This window comes from Schistocerca gregaria, unplaced genomic scaffold (assembly GCF_023897955.1).
Source record: "Schistocerca gregaria isolate iqSchGreg1 unplaced genomic scaffold, iqSchGreg1.2 ptg000565l, whole genome shotgun sequence".
NCBI classification, from domain to species: Eukaryota; Metazoa; Arthropoda; class Insecta; order Orthoptera; family Acrididae; genus Schistocerca; species Schistocerca gregaria.
The window spans coordinates 82,501-90,000 of record NW_026061957.1 but is presented as its reverse complement, the minus strand read 5'-3'; the positions used below and the strand labels follow the sequence as shown (position 1 = coordinate 90,000).

The 7,500-nt window shown below is 54.4% G+C and overlaps 3 non-coding genes across 3 annotated transcripts in view; all 3 read left to right on the top strand.

The window, feature by feature from the left end:
* The first annotated feature begins 3,706 nt into the window (after positions 1–3,706).
* On the top strand, positions 3,707–5,599 carry LOC126315197 (small subunit ribosomal RNA). Its single transcript, XR_007555917.1, has one exon. It is a non-coding gene; the product is annotated as a small subunit ribosomal RNA (ribosomal RNA).
* Positions 5,600–5,968: 369 nt separating this feature from the next.
* Positions 5,969–6,123, top strand: LOC126315152 (5.8S ribosomal RNA). Its single transcript, XR_007555879.1, has one exon. It is a non-coding gene; the product is annotated as a 5.8S ribosomal RNA (ribosomal RNA).
* A 188-nt stretch (positions 6,124–6,311) lies between these two features.
* Positions 6,312–7,500, top strand: part of LOC126315149 (large subunit ribosomal RNA) — a 4,221-nt gene continuing 3,032 nt past the window's right edge. Inside the window, exon 1 of the ribosomal RNA XR_007555877.1 lies at positions 6,312–7,500. This exon is cut by the window's right edge and continues 3,032 nt beyond it. This is a non-coding gene — a ribosomal RNA (large subunit ribosomal RNA).

Here is a 7,500-nt window from a genome sequence, read left to right as displayed (position 1 = left end):
GTACATCAGTACTTTCCTAATAGTTCGGTCGTCTCACGGCACTGCTTAGTAAATGATGCAAGGCCACATATAGATGATTTATGCGAATGTCCCTATACGTGCTGTAAGACTGGGCACACAACGTGAATCGCACGTCAGCCAGACACTCGAACATGCACTACTCTCGGCCTGCAACGGAGACACACAATACGTAAACATCTGGAATGCGACAATGTCGAGTGCACCCTCTCTGCCACATTGCACCGTCGACACTATGATAACCAGACCAGTAGGTCCACCTATAAAAGCACAATACCACACTCCTCCGACAACTACCATTGCTCAGATAAACCAACACCACCAACACACATCCTACACAGAGGGGCACCAAATATCACCACCCGCCCTCGTGTTATACCACATGAAAAATTGCAGAAGTGAGAGACACAGACCCGCCAGCCTCTTGCTACAAGCATCGAACCGACGTGACGTATCTGACGGTGACTCAGGCATCCGCGTACTGCCACCACTATCCACCCCCCCCCCCTCTCTGCCCCCTTCCCACACAATACCAAATTTAACCAACTTTATCGCTTAACCTAACTGTGGTTTTACCAGATTATCGCTTAACCTAACTGTGGCTGTACCAGATTATCGCTTAACCTAACTGTGGCTGTACCAGATTATCGCTTAACCTAACTGTGGCTGTACCAGATTATCGCTTAACCTAACTGTGGCTGTACCAGATTATCGCTTAACCTAACTGTGGCTGTACCAGATTATCGCTTAACCTAACTGTGGCTGTACCAGATTATCGCTTAACCTAACTGTGGCTGTACCAGATTATCGCTTAACCTAACTGTGGCTGTACCAGATTATCGCTTAACCTAACTGTGGCTGTACCAGATTATCGCTTAACCTAACTGTGGCTGTACCAGATTATCGCTTAACCTAACTGTGGTTGTACCAGATTATCCCTTAACCTAACTCAATTTGTCCCTTAACCTAACTCAATTTGTCCCTTAACCTAACTCAATTTGTCCCTTAACCTAACTCAATTTGTCCCTTAACCTAACTCAATTTGTCCCTTAACCTAACTCAATTTGTCCCTTAACCTAACTCAATTTGTCCCTTAACCTAACTCAATTTGTCCCTTAACCTAACTCAATTTGTCCCTTAACCTAACTCAATTTGTCCCTTAACCTAACTCAATTTGTCCCTTAACCTAACTCAATTTGTCCCTTAACCTAACTCAATTTGTCCCTTAACCTAACTCAATTTGTCCCTTAACCTAACTCAATTTGTCCCTTAACCTAACCCACGTTGTCCCTTAACCTAACTCAATTTGTCCCTTAACCTAACTCAATTTGTCCCTTAACCTAACTCAATTTGTCCCTTAACCTAACTCAATTTGTCCCTTAACCTAACTCAATTTGTCCCTTAACCTAACTCAATTTGTCCCTTAACCTAACTCAATTTGTCCCTTAACCTAACCCACGTTGTCCCTTAACCTAACCCACGTTGTCCCTTAACCTAACCCACGTTGTCCCTTAACCTAACCCACGTTGTCCCTTAACCTAACCCACGTTGTCCCTTAACCTAACCCACGTTGTCCCTTAACCTAACCCACGTTGTCCCTTAACCTAACCCACGTTGTCCCTTAACCTAACCCACGTTGTCCCTTAACCTAACCCACGTTGTCCCTTAACCTAACCCACGTTGTCCCTTAACCTAACCCACGTTGTCCCTTAACCTAACCCACGTTGTCCCTTAACCTAACCCACGTTGTCCCTTAACCTAACCCACGTTGTCCCTTAACCTAACCCACGTTGTCCCTTAACCTAACCCACGTTGTCCCTTAACCTAACCCACGTTGTCCCTTAACCTAACCCACGTTGTCCCTTAACCTAACCCACGTTGTCCCTTTGCCTAACATAGTTCACTGCTCGGAATCTCTGGTGTCGTTGTTATCCTCATGTAGATGTCTTGCGAGTGTTGCTTACTTTCCACATATTCCCGCTATCCACTGTCAATTGTACTGCAATAGGACTATATCGCCCCCCCCCCCCTCTGCCCCTCTCTTTGTGTCTCCGTCCTCTCAAGCTGGTCGGTCTGGCGTTTGAGTGTTAAATGAGCCTCGCAGCTGTTCAGTTGCGTTCAGATGTCGACGCCCTCAGTGTACGTCGTGGTATGGTCTGTGTCCATTGTCCGCTGATGTCGTACGCGTAACCCACACGCTGTACCGATCATCGGTAGTTACGTACAGAGTGAAGTAGTGTGATACGTGTGACCGTACGCTGGCTGTGCCCAACGGTGTCGAATCTCAATTTCCATATGTTGTGCTCGATGCTACTTGTCTCGTCTCCCAATAACAGCTAGGTTGCACTGTGGTACGCCGTAGAGGCGTGTGGGAGGAACGTACGAACGCATTGTATGTCACCCTGGGTCGCTGGGGGTGGTGGTGCGGTGAGTCAGGTCAGGTCAGCGTGAGCCGTGTGATGTAGTGACGCGTGTATTCCGACTTTGTCGTATTGCCTCACACAAAGTGCTACCCTGGTGGACCGCGTTCCATATCTGGGACATGCCGCAGATGCCGGTTGACAGTGGATCGCGGAAGGGACATCGCATACGTGCGCGGGCCACCTTCCACGTGTTCTCTTCTGCACATGTCGCAGTGTGTATGTGGTCTGATGTAGCGTGTCGTGACACATGACATCCTGGCATGCAAGAATTGTTGAATTCGCAAATGTAGGTGGACATCTACGTTTACTGCCCAAGATACGCAAATGAACTGGAAATCCGTTGTTGAGCGGTTGTTCACGCTGGAGGTGAATCTGTGATGGCGACGATCGGTACAGCTATTAACCGGTTGTTTCAGCGGTACCCGCCACATCCACACACGTGACTAGGCCCATGTGGGTATGAAGCGATACGCGGCGGTGGCTTGGTGGGACTGTTCCCGGCCGGTGAAGGGGGGCCGCCCGGCGTGTTGGCCGCGCGCTGCGTGGGCGCACGCGCAACAGGCGGCTGGTGGGGGGCGCCGAGTGGCAGGAGCGCCAGCCGACGGGCTCGGCAGGCGGCGCAGCTACGCTGCGGCGCACCCTGCACGCGGCGCCTGGCGGCCAAAGTTGGTTCAGCCGAGCCCGGTGCGAAGCGCGGTGGACATCTGCAGTGTGCTGGTCTGATTGAGGACTGTGTGCGTTGAGGATGCGCCGCCGCCTGGCACTCGGCGCCGCGACGCCGTCTGCTGCTCGGTCGCCCCAGCGGTTCTCGCAGGTGGTTTGTATCGCAGTTGTGCGGACGTGTTGGCGCGTGCGCTGTGCTGGGAGAGTTCGCTTCTGCACCCAAGTGGGGCTTTGCCCTTGTGTGGCGCTGGCGTTGGAGCTGCCGGTCACCATAGGTGGCGCGTGTTGTCTCCCGCCGGCAATGCCACGACAGCACGCTCCCGGGCCTCTGTCGGCAGCGGCAAGCTCAGTTGGGAGCAAGGGTGTTCGCACTAAAACCGTCTACTCGCCTAACTCCGGGCGATTGCGCCTCTCTCGAAACCGACCAAGTACCTAGGACGGCGCTGCGCGCCGCCGGGACCTGAGAGGGTTTCGAGGTGTATCGTGCAGGGGAGCTCGGCCTCCTCCTGTTTGCAGAATAATTGAGCGGACGCTTGCGTGTTCGCGCGGGCCCCCGGGACACACTCCCGGGCGGCCGGCTGCTCAGCTCTAGTTGACGCAGCTCCCTGTTTGATCCTGCCAGTAGTCATATGCTTGTCTCAAAGATTAAGCCATGCATGTCTCAGTACAAGCCGCATTAAGGTGAAACCGCGAATGGCTCATTAAATCAGTTATGGTTCCTTAGATCGTACCCACGTTACTTGGATAACTGTGGTAATTCTAGAGCTAATACATGCAAACAGAGTCCCGACCAGAGATGGAAGGGACGCTTTTATTAGATCAAAACCAATCGGATTGGCTTGTCTGGTCCGTTTGCCTTGGTGACTCTGAATAACTTTGGGCTGATCGCACGGTCCTCGTACCGGCGACGCATCTTTCAAATGTCTGCCTTATCAACTGTCGATGGTAGGTTCTGCGCCTACCATGGTTGTAACGGGTAACGGGGAATCAGGGTTCGATTCCGGAGAGGGAGCCTGAGAAACGGCTACCACATCCAAGGAAGGCAGCAGGCGCGCAAATTACCCACTCCCGGCACGGGGAGGTAGTGACGAAAAATAACGATACGGGACTCATCCGAGGCCCCGTAATCGGAATGAGTACACTTTAAATCCTTTAACGAGTATCTATTGGAGGGCAAGTCTGGTGCCAGCAGCCGCGGTAATTCCAGCTCCAATAGCGTATATTAAAGTTGTTGCGGTTAAAAAGCTCGTAGTTGGATTTGTGTCCCACGCTGTTGGTTCACCGCCCGTCGGTGTTTAACTGGCATGTATCGTGGGACGTCCTGCCGGTGGGGCGAGCCGAAGGGGTGCTTTCGCGTCCCGAGGCGGACCCCGTTTAAATCCTACCAGGGTGCTCTTTGTTGAGTGTCTCGGTGGGCCGGCACGTTTACTTTGAACAAATTAGAGTGCATAAAGCAGGCAAGCCCGCCTGAATACTGTGTGCATGGAATAATGGAATAGGACCTCGGTTCTATTTTGTTGGTTTTCGGAACCCGAGGTAATGATTAATAGGGACAGGCGGGGGCATTCGTATTGCGACGTTAGAGGTGAAATTCTTGGATCGTCGCAAGACGAACAGAAGCGAAAGCATTTGCCAAGTATGTTTTCATTAATCAAGAACGAAAGTTAGAGGTTCGAAGGCGATCAGATACCGCCCTAGTTCTAACCATAAACGATGCCAGCCAGCGATCCGCCGCAGTTCCTCCGATGACTCGGCGGGCAGCCTCCGGGAAACCAAAGCTTTTGGGTTCCGGGGGAAGTATGGTTGCAAAGCTGAAACTTAAAGGAATTGACGGAAGGGCACCACCAGGAGTGGAGCCTGCGGCTTAATTTGACTCAACACGGGAAACCTCACCAGGCCCGGACACCGGAAGGATTGACAGATTGATAGCTCTTTCTTGATTCGGTGGGTGGTGGTGCATGGCCGTTCTTAGTTGGTGGAGCGATTTGTCTGGTTAATTCCGATAACGAACGAGACTCTAGCCTGCTAACTAGTCGCGTGACATCCTTCGTGCTGTCAGCGATTACTTTTCTTCTTAGAGGGACAGGCGGCTTCTAGCCGCACGAGATTGAGCAATAACAGGTCTGTGATGCCCTTAGATGTTCTGGGCCGCACGCGCGCTACACTGAAGGAATCAGCGTGTCTTCCTAGGCCGAAAGGTCGGGGTAACCCGCTGAACCTCCTTCGTGCTAGGGATTGGGGCTTGCAATTGTTCCCCATGAACGAGGAATTCCCAGTAAGCGCGAGTCATAAGCTCGCGTTGATTACGTCCCTGCCCTTTGTACACACCGCCCGTCGCTACTACCGATTGAATGATTTAGTGAGGTCTTCGGACTGGTACGCGGCATCGACTCTGTCGTTGCCGATGCTACCGGAAAGATGACCAAACTTGATCATTTAGAGGAAGTAAAAGTCGTAACAAGGTTTCCGTAGGTGAACCTGCGGAAGGATCATTACCGACTAGACTGCATGTCTTTCGATGTGCGTGTCGTGTCGTGTCGCGCAACACGCTACCTGTACGGCAGTGGCCGTGCGCCGCGTGCGGAACCACGCGTGCCTCTCAAAACTAGCGGAAGTGTTGTTGTTGTGTGGTACGAGCGCTGAAGCTCTGGAGCGGCTGGCCTGCGGTACCTGGCGCCTGGCGCCGGTTTTGAATGACGTTCGCCCGAGTGCCTGTCCGCTCCGGTGTGGAGCCGTACGACGCCCATCGGCTGTGAGGCCGTTGGACACAAAAAAAAAATAGTGGAACAGGGGCCGTCAGACGCCTCAGTCCCGCAAATGCTACTGTCTTGAAAGAGACAGTGGGAGACTGAAAAGGAAAAGATCACCCAGGACGGTGGATCACTCGGCTCGTGGGTCGATGAAGAACGCAGCAAATTGCGCGTCGACATGTGAACTGCAGGACACATGAACATCGACGTTTCGAACGCACATTGCGGTCCATGGATTCCGTTCCCGGGCCACGTCTGGCTGAGGGTCGGCTACGTATACTGAAGCGCGCGGCGTTTGTCCCGCTTCGGAGACGTGGGAGTGTCGTGGTCGCCTGTGTGGCCGGCCGCGTCTCCTTAAACGTGCGATGCGCGCCCGTCGCCTGGCGGTTCGCATACCGGTACTTTCTCGGTAGCGTGCACAGCCGGCTGGCGGTGTGGCGTGCGACACCTCGTACAACGACCTCAGAGCAGGCGAGACTACCCGCTGAATTTAAGCATATTACTAAGCGGAGGAAAAGAAACTAACAAGGATTCCCCAGTAGCGGCGAGCGAACAGGGAAGAGTCCAGCACCGAACCCCGCAGGCTGCCGCCTGTCGTGGCATGTGGTGTTTGGGAGGGTCCACTACCCCGACGCCTCGCGCCGAGCCCAAGTCCAACTTGAATGAGGCCACGGCCCGTAGAGGGTGCCAGGCCCGTAGCGGCCGGTGCGAGCGTCGGCGGGACCTCTCCTTCGAGTCGGGTTGCTTGAGAGTGCAGCTCCAAGTGGGTGGTAAACTCCATCTGAGACTAAATATGACCACGAGACCGATAGCGAACAAGTACCGTGAGGGAAAGTTGAAAAGAACTTTGAAGAGAGAGTTCAAAAGTACGTGAAACCGTTCTGGGGTAAACGTGAGAAGTCCGAAAGGTCGAACGGGTGAGATTCACGCCCATCCGGCCACTGGCCCCCGCCCTCGGCAGATGGGGCCGGCCGCCCGCGCGGAGCAATCCGCGGCGGGGTCGTGTCCGGTTGCCTTTCCACTCGCCGCGGGGTGGGGCCGTTCCGGTGTGCGGTGGGCCGCACTTCTCCCCTAGTAGGACGTCGCGACCCGCTGGGTGCCGGCCTACGGCCCGGGTGCGCAGCCTGTCCTTCCGCGGGCCTCGGTTCGCGTCTGTTGGGCAGAGCCCCGGTGTCCTGGCTGGCTGCTCGGCGGTATATCTGGAGGAGTCGATTCGCCCCTTTGGGCGCTCGGGCTCCCGGCAAGCGCGCGCGGTTCTTCCCAGATGACGGACCTACCTGGCCCGGCCCCGGACCCGCGCCGCTGTTGGCTCGGGATGCTCTCGGGCGGAATAATCGCTCCCGTCAGCGGCGCTTCAGCTTTGGACAATTTCACGACCCGTCTTGAAACACGGACCAAGGAGTCTAACATGTGCGCGAGTCATTGGGCTGTACGAAACCTAAAGGCGTAATGAAAGTGAAGGTCTCGCCTTGCGCGGGCCGAGGGAGGATGGGGCTTCCCCGCCCTTCACGGGGCGGCGGCCTCCGCACTCCCGGGGCGTCTCGTCCTCATTGCGAGGTGAGGCGCACCTAGAGCGTACACGTTGGGACCCGAAAGATGGTGAACTATGCCTGGCCAGGACGAAGTCAGGGGAAACCCTGATGGAG